This window comes from Ursus maritimus, unplaced genomic scaffold, assembly GCF_017311325.1.
Source record: "Ursus maritimus isolate PB19 unplaced genomic scaffold, ASM1731132v1 scaffold_31, whole genome shotgun sequence".
Classification (NCBI taxonomy): Eukaryota; Metazoa; Chordata; class Mammalia; order Carnivora; family Ursidae; genus Ursus; species Ursus maritimus.
In genome coordinates, this window is record NW_024425675.1 from 21875240 (window position 1) to 21888938 (window position 13699).

The window sequence follows — 13699 nt, forward strand, 5'->3', positions numbered from 1 at the left end:
GGGGGGGGGGGGGGGGGGGGGGGGGGGGGGGGGCTCTATCTTCTAACCTAGAAGGCTGGATTCATTTTGGGAGTGTAAAAATGCTGGGTGGTTTTTCTCTCCCTAAATAGAAACAAGGCCATGTTCCCACTTCAGAGAAGCTCCTTCGGCTCAGTGGGACCCTGGGCTTCAAGGGTCCCAGAAACATAATGGGCTCCTGCCCTCTGCACCACTAGCCCTCTCCTCGCCCGCCTCCTTGGTATCAGGGGACCTGCAGGTCCTCATTCCCTGCAAATGTCTCCCTAGGGAGAAGTTGACTTCATTTCCATCAGCATTAATGACCCACCTTTCCAGCACGATGCTTTGCGGGCTGCACCGAGCAGATGAGATTTGGTTAAGAGACTGCTAAATCGTGAATAAAGAGAGGCACCACCAGCCCTCCAATACCTCATTATTCGCTCGCCTGAATCCAATAAGAAAAACAACCACACGAAAGGAAAGAATGACAAAGACTGAGGCTAATTCTCAAGGCTTCTGGAAATTCTGGTTCAGAAGGGGGGGGGCGGGTGTGGTCTGGGATTTGGGTGTAGACCAGACTTAGGGCCCCTGTAAGCCTAAACCACGGCACGTGTTCCCGCCGCGTGGCTGGAGCAGGGAGGTCACGGGCGGGAAAGGCACCCACCAGTGGCCACCTCGGCCCTGGAAAATGCAGGACAACACTCCCTCCTTGCCTCTGGGCTGCCAAACAGACTCCAGGCTCATACTGTCCTCAGCCCCAAGCCTGCTGCCCTGGGAAACCTCTCCTCCCACACAGGGGACCCCCGAGTCATCCCGCATTCAGCTCTCCGCTGCAGCTGGAAATCAGCCTCGCTGCAACACATGCTCACAAAGTTCTGGGTCCACCTTTGCCACAGGAGCCTACAATCTGGCTTTTTATTTCTCCCCAATCATACTTCACCATTTTAAAAGCATTCTAAAAAAATATTTGAACAGGAGCGCCTGGCTGGCTCAGTCGGTTGAGCATCCAACTCTTGGTTTTGGCTCAGGTCAAGACCTCGGGGTTGGGGGATGAAACCCCGAGATGGGCTCCCCATTTAGCGTGGAGTCTGCTTGAGAATCTCTCTCTCCCTTCTCCCTCTGCCCCTCCCCCTGCTTCCATACTCTCACTCTCTCTCTCAAAATAAATAAATAAATCTTTAAAATAATATTTGAACAAAATCAGCAGATCATATGAATGACATGACAATGTCAACATCCTGGTTGTGATACTGTGTTATTCTTTGGTCAGAAAAATTTCCTCCATTGGGGGAAACTGTATAAAGGGTCCACAGGATCTCTCTGTATTATTCCTTATAACTTCATGTAAATCTACAATTACCTCAATCAAATTATCAAATTTCAATTTTCAAAAACGCCAAAGAACATATTTTATAAGCTTCACGTGAATAAAGACCAATCAAGAGGTCATCCCACTCACAGATGCTCCTACAAAGTGAGCCTGGCTTCTAGTAGATGCTTCTGGAATATGCATATTCAACAAGTATGTATGCCATCCCTCAGTGTGCCGGTCACTGTACCAGGCACTACAGGGTCTGTCTCAACTGATGTTCTCAGAAAGTGAACAGTGATCAGAGAAAAGTCATTGAGGGCGGCCCTGGTGTAACTGACAATTTCATTATTTTTAACAGAAGTAAAGATATTTAGGCACACGCTAAGCAACTGCACTGTTTGGGTTCAGACATTGCTCAAGTCACAATTCATCAATGCCCAGAGTCCCACCTGTCAAGAAAACACAAGGGTGGGTTCCCAACCACCAACTCACTACTTGCTACACACTTCAACATGGCAGCCTCTTTCCGTTCCTTCTGCTCCGCGTGGATTTATGAGCAAGTTTCTCAAGTGTCTGAAGGGGAAACACAGTACTTGGTTTGCTTAAAAATAAGTTACCAAAACCTGGTGTGCCTTTTAGCAGGAAAGTTCCAGAGATCTTAAACAAGAAAATGTGCTCCTGGCCATGACAATCCTCATCCAAAGCCTTGCTTTGTTTGGTGCTGTTGTTTGTCTAGACCAGATACAGGTCTCCATTCGTGTCAACAGCCCTTCGGAGCTATCACAGCGACCATCCTGTAACTCAGAGGGGCCAAAGGCACAATCCCAGGCACAGATTCTTCTCAAAGGGCCGAGGTTGAAGGGACTGACAATCTTCCTTCATATATTTAGAGCAGGTTTTTTTTGTACTTACCAAAGTATTTCTAATCCATTATCTCATTTGCTCCTTACAATACTTGTCAATAATTTTGTATGAAGAAATGAAAGCTAACTCAAATATCTGTCAATTCTTGGTTACTCAGGAACTGATGATTCACGATTATGTTAGCCTTTTTTGGGCCTCCTCCTATCTTACAGGACATTTTACCATCTTTCTACCAGTGGACAGGCAGTAGTTTGGAAGAGAAACAATGAGTCTTCAGTCAGAGAGGTGAGGTTAGAGCCCAGTTCCATGACTCAGTGGGTGGCCCTGCATTAGCCTCCCTGCACCTCTGTCTCTTCATCTAGAACAAGGGGGTAATACCCACATGGACGGGCTGAAGCAATGATTAAATAAGATACCTAGATAGAGCATGTGGTGATTGCTCACAATGTTACCTCTTCTGTCAAAAGTTGGTTTTAAAATAAAATTGGTTCCACAGAAACAAGAACTAACAACCAAAGTGAAATTTTTTGATTATCAAAGAATTTACATTACCTACAAGAATCCCTGAATTCATGGGCAGTTGAGGATCATCTGTAATTAGTAGCTGCTACAGAAATGCCCAGATGAGCAGGATTTCTTTTTTACTTTCATTGCTCTGAGTTAGTAAAGAAATGTTGTCCCATTATCTTACCCTTCAATAAGAAAGCCACCATCAAAGCTCTGCATGTAACTAAAATCCACAGAACATGAAGTACAGTGTGTTCTCATGAGAAGTCCACATTTTAGCTGTACACACAGATGCAGAATTTAGGAATGATGATTCCCTGCTCAATGTCCAGAGTGACTGGGGAACGGGTGTGCTGTTTAATCTAAACTGCTTGAGAGAATGACCTTATAAACCATATATAAGTGGCCAAATTTCAAAGAATATCAAACATGACAAAACATGTTTGGGGTGAACACATTGACCACTCCCTTCCGCCCTGCCCAACATTAGCCACTAATACTAAACTTCTCAAATTATAGTATGTGTGTCAGGAAGTAGGTGGAGCCACAAGGTGACAATGGTACATCTTCCTAGAACATCGGTGTTTCTCAGCAGGAGTCGGTGAAACACCCAGAGACGCCCGAGTTCATGTGTTTACCACTCTCTGCACTTGAGAGTACTCAGGGGAAGGCTTAAACGCACTATTGAGGGGTGCCTGGCTGGCTCAGGCAGCAGAGCAGGCAACTCGTGCTCTCAGGGTTGTGAATTCAAGCCCTATGTTGGGCATGGAGCCTACTGGAAGGAAGGAAGGAAGGAAGGAAGGAAGGAAGGCAGGCAGGCAGGCACAGCACTGAGGGTGAGGGAAAATACCAACTTACTGAACACCCATCTACCAAGGTGGGTGCTAGGTGTTTGCACATCAATCAACTTAATTCCTCACTGAGTCATTCAACAATCATAGGAAGAAGACAGGGAACAGCCAGTGACTTTTATTACTGTTTTGAGATATATTTTAACTAAGCTTTTGGAGCCCAGCTCTGCATTAATATCACATCCTTCAAGTCATGGGCCCTAGGTTGGGGGAAAAAAAAAAAGCACCAGGAATTTGGTAGTGAAAACACCAGCAGCAACCTCAGACAAGAGAAAATCGGTTGATATAGATACAAAATGTGCTGGTGGGTTATGAATTTTGTTTACTTAAAAGGGGCAACTTCTGAATATAACCATATGACCAAATTTACTAATAAATACTAATAAGCACCAACACGTGATACATTTATACACATATAATATTTTGTTAAAAACCTCTTAGAGGGGCACCTGGGTGGCTCAGTCATTAAGCATCTGACTTGGGCTCAGGTTGTGATCTGGGGGCCTTGAATGGAGCCCTCCACCTCCCAGCAGGGAGTCTGCTTCTCCCTTTCCCTAATAAATAAATAAAATCTTAAAAAAAAAAAAAAAAAAAAAACAAACATAAAACCTCTTAGAGCTTATTTTGTTTCCCTAACCCAATCAGGCAGGAAATAAGTTTGCTCCTGACACAAATTTCAGCTGCTGTTTGCAAACAGAATTTTGCCAAGAGATGCACCCTCTTTGGTGTGATGTGCACCACTTCTCCCCAGCCCACTCAGAATGTCCGTTGTCCATGCTGCTGCTAAGTGCTGCCCTCTGACTTCTTCTCACCAACATGAAAGGACCCCATTACTGCCACCGGTTACAAATAAAAGCTCCTTGACTCAAATTGGCCTGTTGAGCCTGTTGGGCCTGTCTTCTAATTCACTGCCTGTTGAAAAACACACACGACACAGAAATCACCTGTCGTGAACTCTGATGCAATATACAAATATCGGCTGTTTTTGTTGTCCTCTTGACTATTGTATTTTACACCCATTCTGTCGGACTGCCTTGAGACTCCCACAAATATGGTCAAATGCCCAGCAGCAGTTTAAAAAACTCTTAGGAGGCCAAACTGTCAATGCAGTAAAATATGAAAAATTTGTCATGAAATTAACAGAATTTGGGCTTTGGCGGAACACGAAAACTGTCCGAAACATTCACCCATCTTTCGCTGACTCAGCAAGGAGCCAGGGATCATGCTGTGTGCAGAAGATATAAGAAGTGTTGGCTGAGAATATTCAGGCAAAGTGGACACCAGAGAACAGTTTACTGTGTGTTTAGAAAACGGAGTTGCTTCCAAGAAAAGCAATTCTTTGGTTTCTGTGACGGGCAACAAACTTCTTCCTCCAAAGCTCCTGTGGCAAAGCAATGCAGTCTCCACCTGGTGTGGCTAGTCTTCTAGTAGAAGCATGGAGGGACCACAGTCGTGGGGAAGAACACCCCCAAAATTAAGAGAGATTTGACAGGCTGCTCCACTGTTTTGGACACGCTTACTCTACAAACATCCCTCCACACAGCAAAAGGCATCAGAGAATTCGCTCCATCGTCCTTTCTCACCTTTGCATCCCTGTGGTTCTTATTTCCTCTCTGGAAATGAACTTCGGAAAGAAAACACAACCTAGCGTGAGCACTGGACATAGACCCTCACGGTGCCCAGATTCCCTGCACCACACTTGCGCGTAGCCGCATAATGAACTTCACTCCCTGCAAGGTGGCCTGGCTGTGCTAGCGATGGATGCTGCGAACAGTCACACCATTGGGGAGCGGGTCTGGTGACTCCCACAGCCAGGCCCAGGGAGGTCACACACCCCTGTAAGGCCAGGACAGGCGGCAGAGTAAAAGAGCTCACCTACCAAGAAGCAGAGGCCACATCCTCCTGAGTTTGCCCAGAGATTCCAAGAGAGAACGGCTTTGACAAAGTCTCCAAATGGCCAGTCCTCCCAGATGGCCCAAGTCTCTTAAGCAGTGGGCAACAGGAAAACACACTGGCAAGCCCCCATGGCTATCACCTCTCCACGCATCCCCTAGGATGACAGAGGGCCCCTGGGACCTCTGAGCTTTTCCCTACTATTCTAGAGAGAGCACTTTATTGGTATCATAAAATAAGGATCTGCATTACTCTGGTTTTTTGTTTTTTTTTTTTTTTTTGACTTAAATCTGACTTCTTGTGTTTTCTTAACTAAATCACAAACTTACGATTGTTTGTGAATATGCTGGCTCCAGCTAGATCCGTATTTTGTTCTTTGGTTGCCAAAGGGGTCTTTGCTCCCAATTCTGGCTGCCACTCTTTGTGCTTTTATTCCGTCAAATTGGAGCAAGACTTAAGCAGTGGGAGAAGTGGAGATGTGAGAAGCACGTTGACCGTCACAATTTCCTGCAGGCCTTTGATCTCTGTTTCTCCAGTTTCACCAAAATTTAATGGAACTGAAAGGAACAGAGAGAAAAAAAAAAAACCTCTCCCTTTAAAAAATCATGTCATCATTGAAATTTTAAAAAATAACCGTATTAATATTTCATCTGATTCAGAAACAGTGAAAGAGAAATCTGCCAGTAAAAGACCAGAATGAGGGGGAAAAAAAAAACAGAGGAGAAATGTTGCAAATGTCTACATCATTTACCGTGGGAACATCTCTATAGCATTTTCAGAAAATAATTGTCTTGAAGATAACATGGAACGTGAGCATTATGGGGGGGGGGTGTTGTGCGTGTTTCAATTTTCTATAGCTAATATGTCACAGTAAAGGGACGATTTACATTTAACCACTTTCTGAGTGGAAAAAAATAACAGACTTGTCAGAGTAATATCTTGTCTGTTTAATAACCTATGGTTATAGTCACAAATCATAGAGATAACATGATCCCCGATACAGCCCCACTGTTGTGAAGACAACTATAACGGTCAAATCTACTTTTGATTTATTCACCCAAATCTGGTCTCCTGCCAATGTAGTAGTAGATTGGGGTACAGTGACTGCTAAAACGTATTTATTTCTTTATTTGAAACTTAACTGAAGGGATAATGAGATTATGGTAAAATGACATCCTGAGCACTGTAGCCAAAGAATGAAAGTGAGAATATACCCCATTTTATTACCCTATGTGCAACAATATTACACACAAACACGGCTCGAACTTGCAGGAATAGAGATCAGCAGTTAACCTCCCTCCTGACCTCAGCAGGGAGTGCTCTCACCTCCTTCCCCAGGGCCCAGCAGCATGAGGCTTCTCCCCCTCGTTCATCATCTCCTTGCTGTCTGTCCCTTCAAGCCGCTCCATGAAAGCTTGGACCTTAAGGCTCCCACTGACAGCACCTAAAATAGTGCCTGGCACATTAGCCTGGCAGACCGGTTCAGCAAGNNCCTGCGATTGAATGACTGAACTTGAGAGCTTCTGAGAAAGGAAATGGAGTGGATGACCTCACCCTTTCATGATGCATTCCAACCGGCTTCACTCTGCCACCTGCTCATGGTCTAGTTCAATGTTAAGGGGCATGCCCAGATAGATTTACTTTTGTTGGTGGGTTGTCTTCTGCATGATTCCAAAAGCCAACACAATATAAAAAGATACATGCAGACGGAGCCATTCCTACACCTCTCCCAACCACTACGTTCCCTGCTGACTGCTATAGATCCGCATCGGTATTCGTTTCTTGTTTATCTTTCCACCGTTTCTCTATGAAAATATAAGCAAATTCCCTTATATACCTCCAGATCCCCACCTTTCTTACATAAAGGTACCAGAGTCTATACACCAGTCTCCAGCTTGTTTCTTTCACGTGGCAAGGTACCTGCACACCATTCCACGTCAGAACACATATCATCACTCTCTTTTAACAACCACACAGCACCCGCTGCACACGGACACCATCCTTCAACCACCGCCTCACAGACTGCCGCACATCTGGTAGTTTCTGCAGCTCTGGTGTTACACGCAAGGCTCCAATGCTAACCTTGTGTAGATGTCACCCCAGTATGCGTGCAGGTGTGTGTGGGGGGGAGACTCCCAGAACAGGACATCTGTAATGTTGGTTTACACTGTAGGGTTGTTAAGAAATATTGTTAGACGCTGTAAAGAGGTGGTGATAGCTTCAATGTACGTGTGTGCTACAGGGCACTAGAATTTTTTTCCATTCTTGTCAAGGGTAGTGCTAACCTGATTCTTCACTTTCATAAAACACAGACCCTTTGAAATTTTAAATCAATGCAGCATCCCCCAATGGTAGCCAGAGTTCAGTTTCCCTATGCTACTTCCATCCATCAATTTTCTAGGCTAACAGATTTTCCCTCTAGTAACCTATTAGAGGAAAACAGGCCCTCTAAAAAAGCCTTGAAAGCCTAGTTAATATGGGTGAAATTAAATTTTTATAAGAGTATTCAGGGATTCTAAATCAGCAGCAAATACTTTCTTTTCATCACAATACCCAAAATGACATGGAAAGAAAAACATAAATGAATATTTAAAAACCTTATTCATTCCAATGCAGGGGACCCCCAAAAGTAGTTGATATTCTCAGAGTTTTTTTAGTAATTCATGACTTTTTTTTTCACAGTGACAACCTAAAATTAGAAAATGATGCCTATTTGCAGAATTAATGAAAAGGTCCTTTTCCCATCCCTCCTAGAGAAGGCATAAGGAAACAACATACTTTCACATGAGAATCTCAGCTCTCAGGAAGCTGACCCTCTGGCTTAGAATATTACAGTCAAGGAGCACAAAAGCAATGATCTCCTTTTGTTCCAGCATATACTTTGCTAAATACAAATACACTAGACTCTATTCCTTTGTTTGATAGTTTTGTATGATCCGTTTAATACACTTCAAAACCATGTGTCATGGCCAGTATGAAGTTGTCTTTGTGTTCATGAATATAAACCCATTCTAGGGACAGTTAGTTACCTTAATAGATAACTCATCAAGACATGTTCAAGAATATTTTTAGCTGCTTTATTCACAATAGCCCCAAACTGGAAATAATCAAATATCTACCAAGTATAGAATGGGTATCTAAATTTCATACAATGGAATACTACAGAGCAATGGGGGGAAAAATGAACAATTTATACAACATGAAGGAATCTTGCAAAACTTAAGTATGATTCCATTATATGGAATTAAAATCAGCAAAACTAATTTGTGGTGACAGAGGTCAGAACAGAGATTACATTTGGGAAGGAAGGGCATTGTTCTGACTGGGGAAAAGGGTACCACGGAGCTTTCAAGGGTGCTGGAAATGGTCTACATCTTGATCTAGGGGGTCCTTACATGGGTTAAAAAATTCTGAGATTTGTCATCTTTATTATATGTAAATTATATCTCCGTATCCTGAGCTGGTCAGCTAGCACCCTGACCAAGAAGTCCTTACTCCAGGGGTGCCTGAGTGGCTCAGTCGTTAAGGTCTGCCTTCAGCTCAGGGCATGGTCCTGGAGTCCTGGGATCAAGCCCCACATCAGGCTCCTCCACTGGGAGCCTATTTCTTCCTCTCCCACTCCCCCTGCCTATTCCCTCTGTTGCTGGCTGTCTCTCTCTCTCTCTGTCAAATAAATAAATAAAATCTTTTAAAAAATAAAGAAAGAAAGAAGTCCTTACTCCAGGAGCAGCCAACTAGAACCACTTCTGTTATCTATATTTGAGTAATATTAGCTCCTCTGTTAACTAGCAAAATTAATATGAGGAATGATTTTTTTTTCTTGATGAAATCAGTGGTTAATTAGCATGATGAGCATTAAGAATGGGGTAAAATAGTTTAGATGGTCTCTATCCTTGAACAGACAGGGTATAAGATTCCATCCAACAAGGCCTAGGGCCTGTACCCTTAGACTTGATCCCAAAATGGTCCAGCCATTGGTTTGGAGGATTTCTGGTCTGTCTGATGCCTATCATAAGGGAAATGGAATCCTGCTTTTGGAATATTGACAACTTTGCTTCAAGGGAGGCTTTCATCCTAACTGGTGGTCAGAGCACCTAAGAGGACACAGAGCTGGGACTTCAGGTGACAGAACGGAACATACGGGCTAGATTCTGCCTGATTGCTAATACCCATTTGTTTAAGAAGTGTCTTGATGCTGAATTTGTTCAGAAACTTGGCTCTCATTGTAAGCTGGTCATGAGGCTGTAGGAGAATAGCCAATCCTCGCTCAACTGCAACTTTCTGGTGGCTACCATCCCTACCCCAAAAAACTGAAGAGTATGTATGACCAGTCTGGCTTAGTCCCATTGTCAACAAGTCTGGAGACTGTTAGAGCATGAAAATGTGCAGACATGCATGTCGGAGGGTGATACGTTTCGTTATGAACAAAATGAAGAATGCAACCAGAGGTGAGAAAAGCTGTATAAATGGGTATATGACAGCACAGCAACACCCAGAGAGAGACGCCAACCGGGGGGGGGGTTTCCAGCAGCACCCACAGCTCTTGAGGCTTGTATAGAGATATAGAAAATATGATCGTATCGGTGAACGACCCAAAATTAAACAAGATTAAAAGACTCGGAATTCTAAAACGTCTTGACAGGCTGATTTGGTGAACTAGATCTAACAAGATTAAATATACAATTAGGTGCACAAAAATTAACAACTCGGGACAAAAGGGACAAGGGTCAATGACAAAATCCATTATACTTGTTACATTTAAAACATCGGGGTTTTGGATAACAAGTTCGGGTTCAATGTGAATTGGAAGTATTTTATGGTCACCAAAAAGGTAATGCATATATTACATTTCAAAGAAAAAGTTTACTTTGAAAAGACGTAATGCAAACAGGTATTTGTACATCAATGTTCATATCAGCATTATTCACAAAAGCCAAAAGGGGGAAGCAACCCAAGGGTCCACTGACAGATGAATGGATAAATAAAATGGGACATATCCTTGGGACCCCTGGGTGACTCAGTTGGTTAAGAGTCTGCCTTTGGCTCAGGTCCTGATCCCAGGGTCCTGGGGTCGAGCCCCTCATTGTCAGGCTCCCTGCTCAGCAGGGAGTCTGCTTCTCCCTCTCCCTCTGCCCCTCCACTTGTGCTGTCTCTCTCTCTCAAATAAATACATAAATAAAAATCTTTTTTAAAAAGTTGGTACAGCCACTCTGGAAAACAGTGTGGAGGTCCCTTAAAAAGTTAAAAATTGAGCTACCCTATGATCCAGCCATTGTACTACAGGGTATTTACCCCAAAGATACAGGCATAGTGAAGAGAAGGGCCATATGCACCCCAATGTTCATAGCAGCATTATCCACAATAGTTAAATCGTGGAAGGAGCCGAGATGCCCTTCAACAGATGACTGGATTAAGAAGCTGTGGTCCATATATACAACGGAATATTACTCAGCTATCAAAAAGAACGAGTTCTCAACATTTGCTGCAACATGGACGGCACTGGAGGAGATAATGCTAAGTGAAATACGTCAAGCAGAGAAAGACAATTATCATATGGTTTCTCTCATCTATGGAACATAAGAACTAGGAAGATCGGTAGGGGAAGAAAGGGATAAAGAAAGGGGGGGTAATCAGAAGGGGGAATGAAGCATGAGAGACTATGGACTATGAGAAACAAACTGAGGGCTTCAGAGGGGAGGGGGGTGGGGGAATGGGATAGACTGGTGATGGGTAGTAAGGAGGGCACGTATTGCATGGTGCCCTGGGTGTTATACGCAACTAATGAATCATCGAACTTTACATCAAAAAAATAAATAAAAAATAAAAAGGCTGGCTGAGGGCAAAGCATAAGCTGACGCCCTGCAACCTCCCCCCAACCCCCCTCTTGGGTGGGACGTGTGTGACATTCTTCCAGGAATCTCCCCACTGTCTTAATGTTGATTACTAGCTGGAGGAGAAAACAACCTTGCAAATGGCAAGGCCTCCGATATCTATGGCAAGTTCCTCTCTAGCATTATCTTGCAGGTTGTCTGTAGCCTATGAAAGGCCTTTTGAAACCTCCCTTTTCCTTACGTCCCCCAACTCCCAAGTGTATACTCAGCCACTCCTCAAGCCTTTGGTGCAGCGGCTCTTTCTGCCCACGGGTCCTGTCCCCGTGCTTTGATAAACCCCCATTTTGCACAAAATAAATAAATAAATAAATAAATAAATAAATAAATAAATAAATAAAAAAAAATAAAAATGGAGCATATCCATTCAATGGAATATTATTCAGTCTTAAAAAGGAAGAAAATTCTGGTACCTGATACAACATGGATGAACCTTGGGGACATTATGCTAAGTGAAATACGCCAGACACAAAAAGGCAAATACTGTATGACTCCACTTAGTTGAGGTCCCTAGATTTAGTCTCATTCATAGACAGAAAGTAGAATGGTGGTTATCAGGGGCTGGTTAGCAGCGGTAGTGAGTGGGTAGAGTTTCAATCAGGGAAGATGAAAACGTCCTGGAGATGGATGGTGGAGGCACACTGTGAATGAACTTTATGCCACTGAGCTGTACACCTGAAAGTGGTTAAAATAGTAAATTTTATGTTACATATGTTTTACCACAATCTTTTTAAAATATTTTATTTATTTATTTATTTATCTATCTATCTATCTAGAGAGAGAGAGAGAGAGAGAAAGTGCGTGCGTGTAAGCGAGTAGAGGGAGGGGCAGAGAGAGGGAGAAAGAATCTCAAAGCAGACTCCCCACTGACCGCAGAACCCAACATGGGCTCAGTCTCATGACCCTGAGATCATAACCTGAGCCAAAACCAAGACTGGGGCGCTTAACCAACTGAGCTACCAAGGCACCTCTGTTTTACCACAATTTTTTTAATGTCCATAAAAATGTAATGCAATCTTCCACTCCATTAATTTGAATAAAGGTTGCTGTCTGCACCATACTTTGCTCTCAGAATGTAGCCGAAAGCAAAGTATGCCTTCCATACTCTGTAAGACATAGGTAAATGCTGCCTACCCAACCCACCTGCTCTACCAGCCCCTGGTTCCTCCTTCCCTATCACACCAACTTCTTGGAACCTGGATGGCTCATCTCCCTCCATGAGGGGACTGCTGGTCACTTGTGAAAGGAAGAGGCTCCCAAAACAAGTGCTGCATCAAGTTCCCAATGTCTCTGCCCTGGTTCCTGGCATGTCCTGGGGCAAAAGGTCGGAGGAGCTGACTCCCGGGACACTCAGGGCATGGGCATCCCTTCAGAGAAGGCCGGAATTCCTCTACGTAACAAGTATTTCAGAAAGCCTTGGCTCTTCACCCCACTTCCTCTCTGCCCCCTCCCCAACACACACACACACTCACAAGCACACACACATGTGCACACACGCACACCCCATATCCTGAGTCTCTGCCTCCCAAATGCAAACAAGTGATTGGTATATTCATACATGCAATAAATATTCAGAGTTTGGGGGAAGTTTTGAAGTTGAATTTTTTCTAAAGATTTATCTATTCAGGGATGTGTACCTCATGAATGACAATATTTATTGAACAATACTATTACCAGAACTTATCTCATTTCTCTCTCTCCTCAAATAAATTAGTCTATGAAACTGAGACAGAGGGAAGGAGCCCACAAGGCACTCATGAGACTGGGGAATGCCAAGTCCCAAGAAGGTTACTGTAAGGGAGAAGAATCATTCACACTCTTGGTGTCCCTTTCTCTGTGGCTGTTCCTCCCTGTGTCCCCTCCCACCTCCTCCTCCACAGGGCAGGAAGGGAGACTTGCCTGGCTGGCTGGTTGGAATGGGAGGGCTGGATGCTCAGCCCCTTCTTCCTCTGTCCCTTGGGAGCCTGCTGGAAACCCATGTAAGGTTTCTCTCCTCCCTGCCTGGGGAGGAGGCCTGCGGTGGGCAGTGCCCCCTGATTTGGAAGTTCAGATTTCAGAAGCTCTTTATTGTCACATACCACCACCTCCAATTTAGCTTTTATTAGAAATAGTTATTACTTTGGTCTCCACCTGTCTGACTCCTCAACCCTAGTTCTCAACTGGTTCAGAGCACCAGTGAGAAGAGCCTGTCCCTAATCAGCCCTCATACCTCACACACATAACAAAGCGGCCCCAGGCAGGTTTGTGGGTGGAAGGCTAAGAGCCCGGGAAGTGGCTTCACAGGGACACCAGCACGTGCCAACAGGCCAGTGATCTCTGAGGCTGGAACACCAAGTTCCAATAGGCTGTGACTACAGGACTTTTTCACTCTTGTTCTGGAACAAAGG

The 13699-nt window shown here is 44.1% G+C and overlaps 1 protein-coding gene and 1 non-coding gene across 4 annotated transcripts in view; both read right to left on the reverse strand.

The window, feature by feature from the left end:
* The window catches only part of CAMK1D (calcium/calmodulin dependent protein kinase ID), a 414391-nt gene that overhangs the window by 328228 nt on the left and 72464 nt on the right, over positions 1–13699 (reverse strand). The gene's annotated exons all lie outside the window — the stretch shown is intronic.
* Positions 7605–7734, reverse strand: LOC121106370. Its single transcript, XR_005838997.1, has one exon. It is a non-coding gene; the product is annotated as a U6atac minor spliceosomal RNA (small nuclear RNA).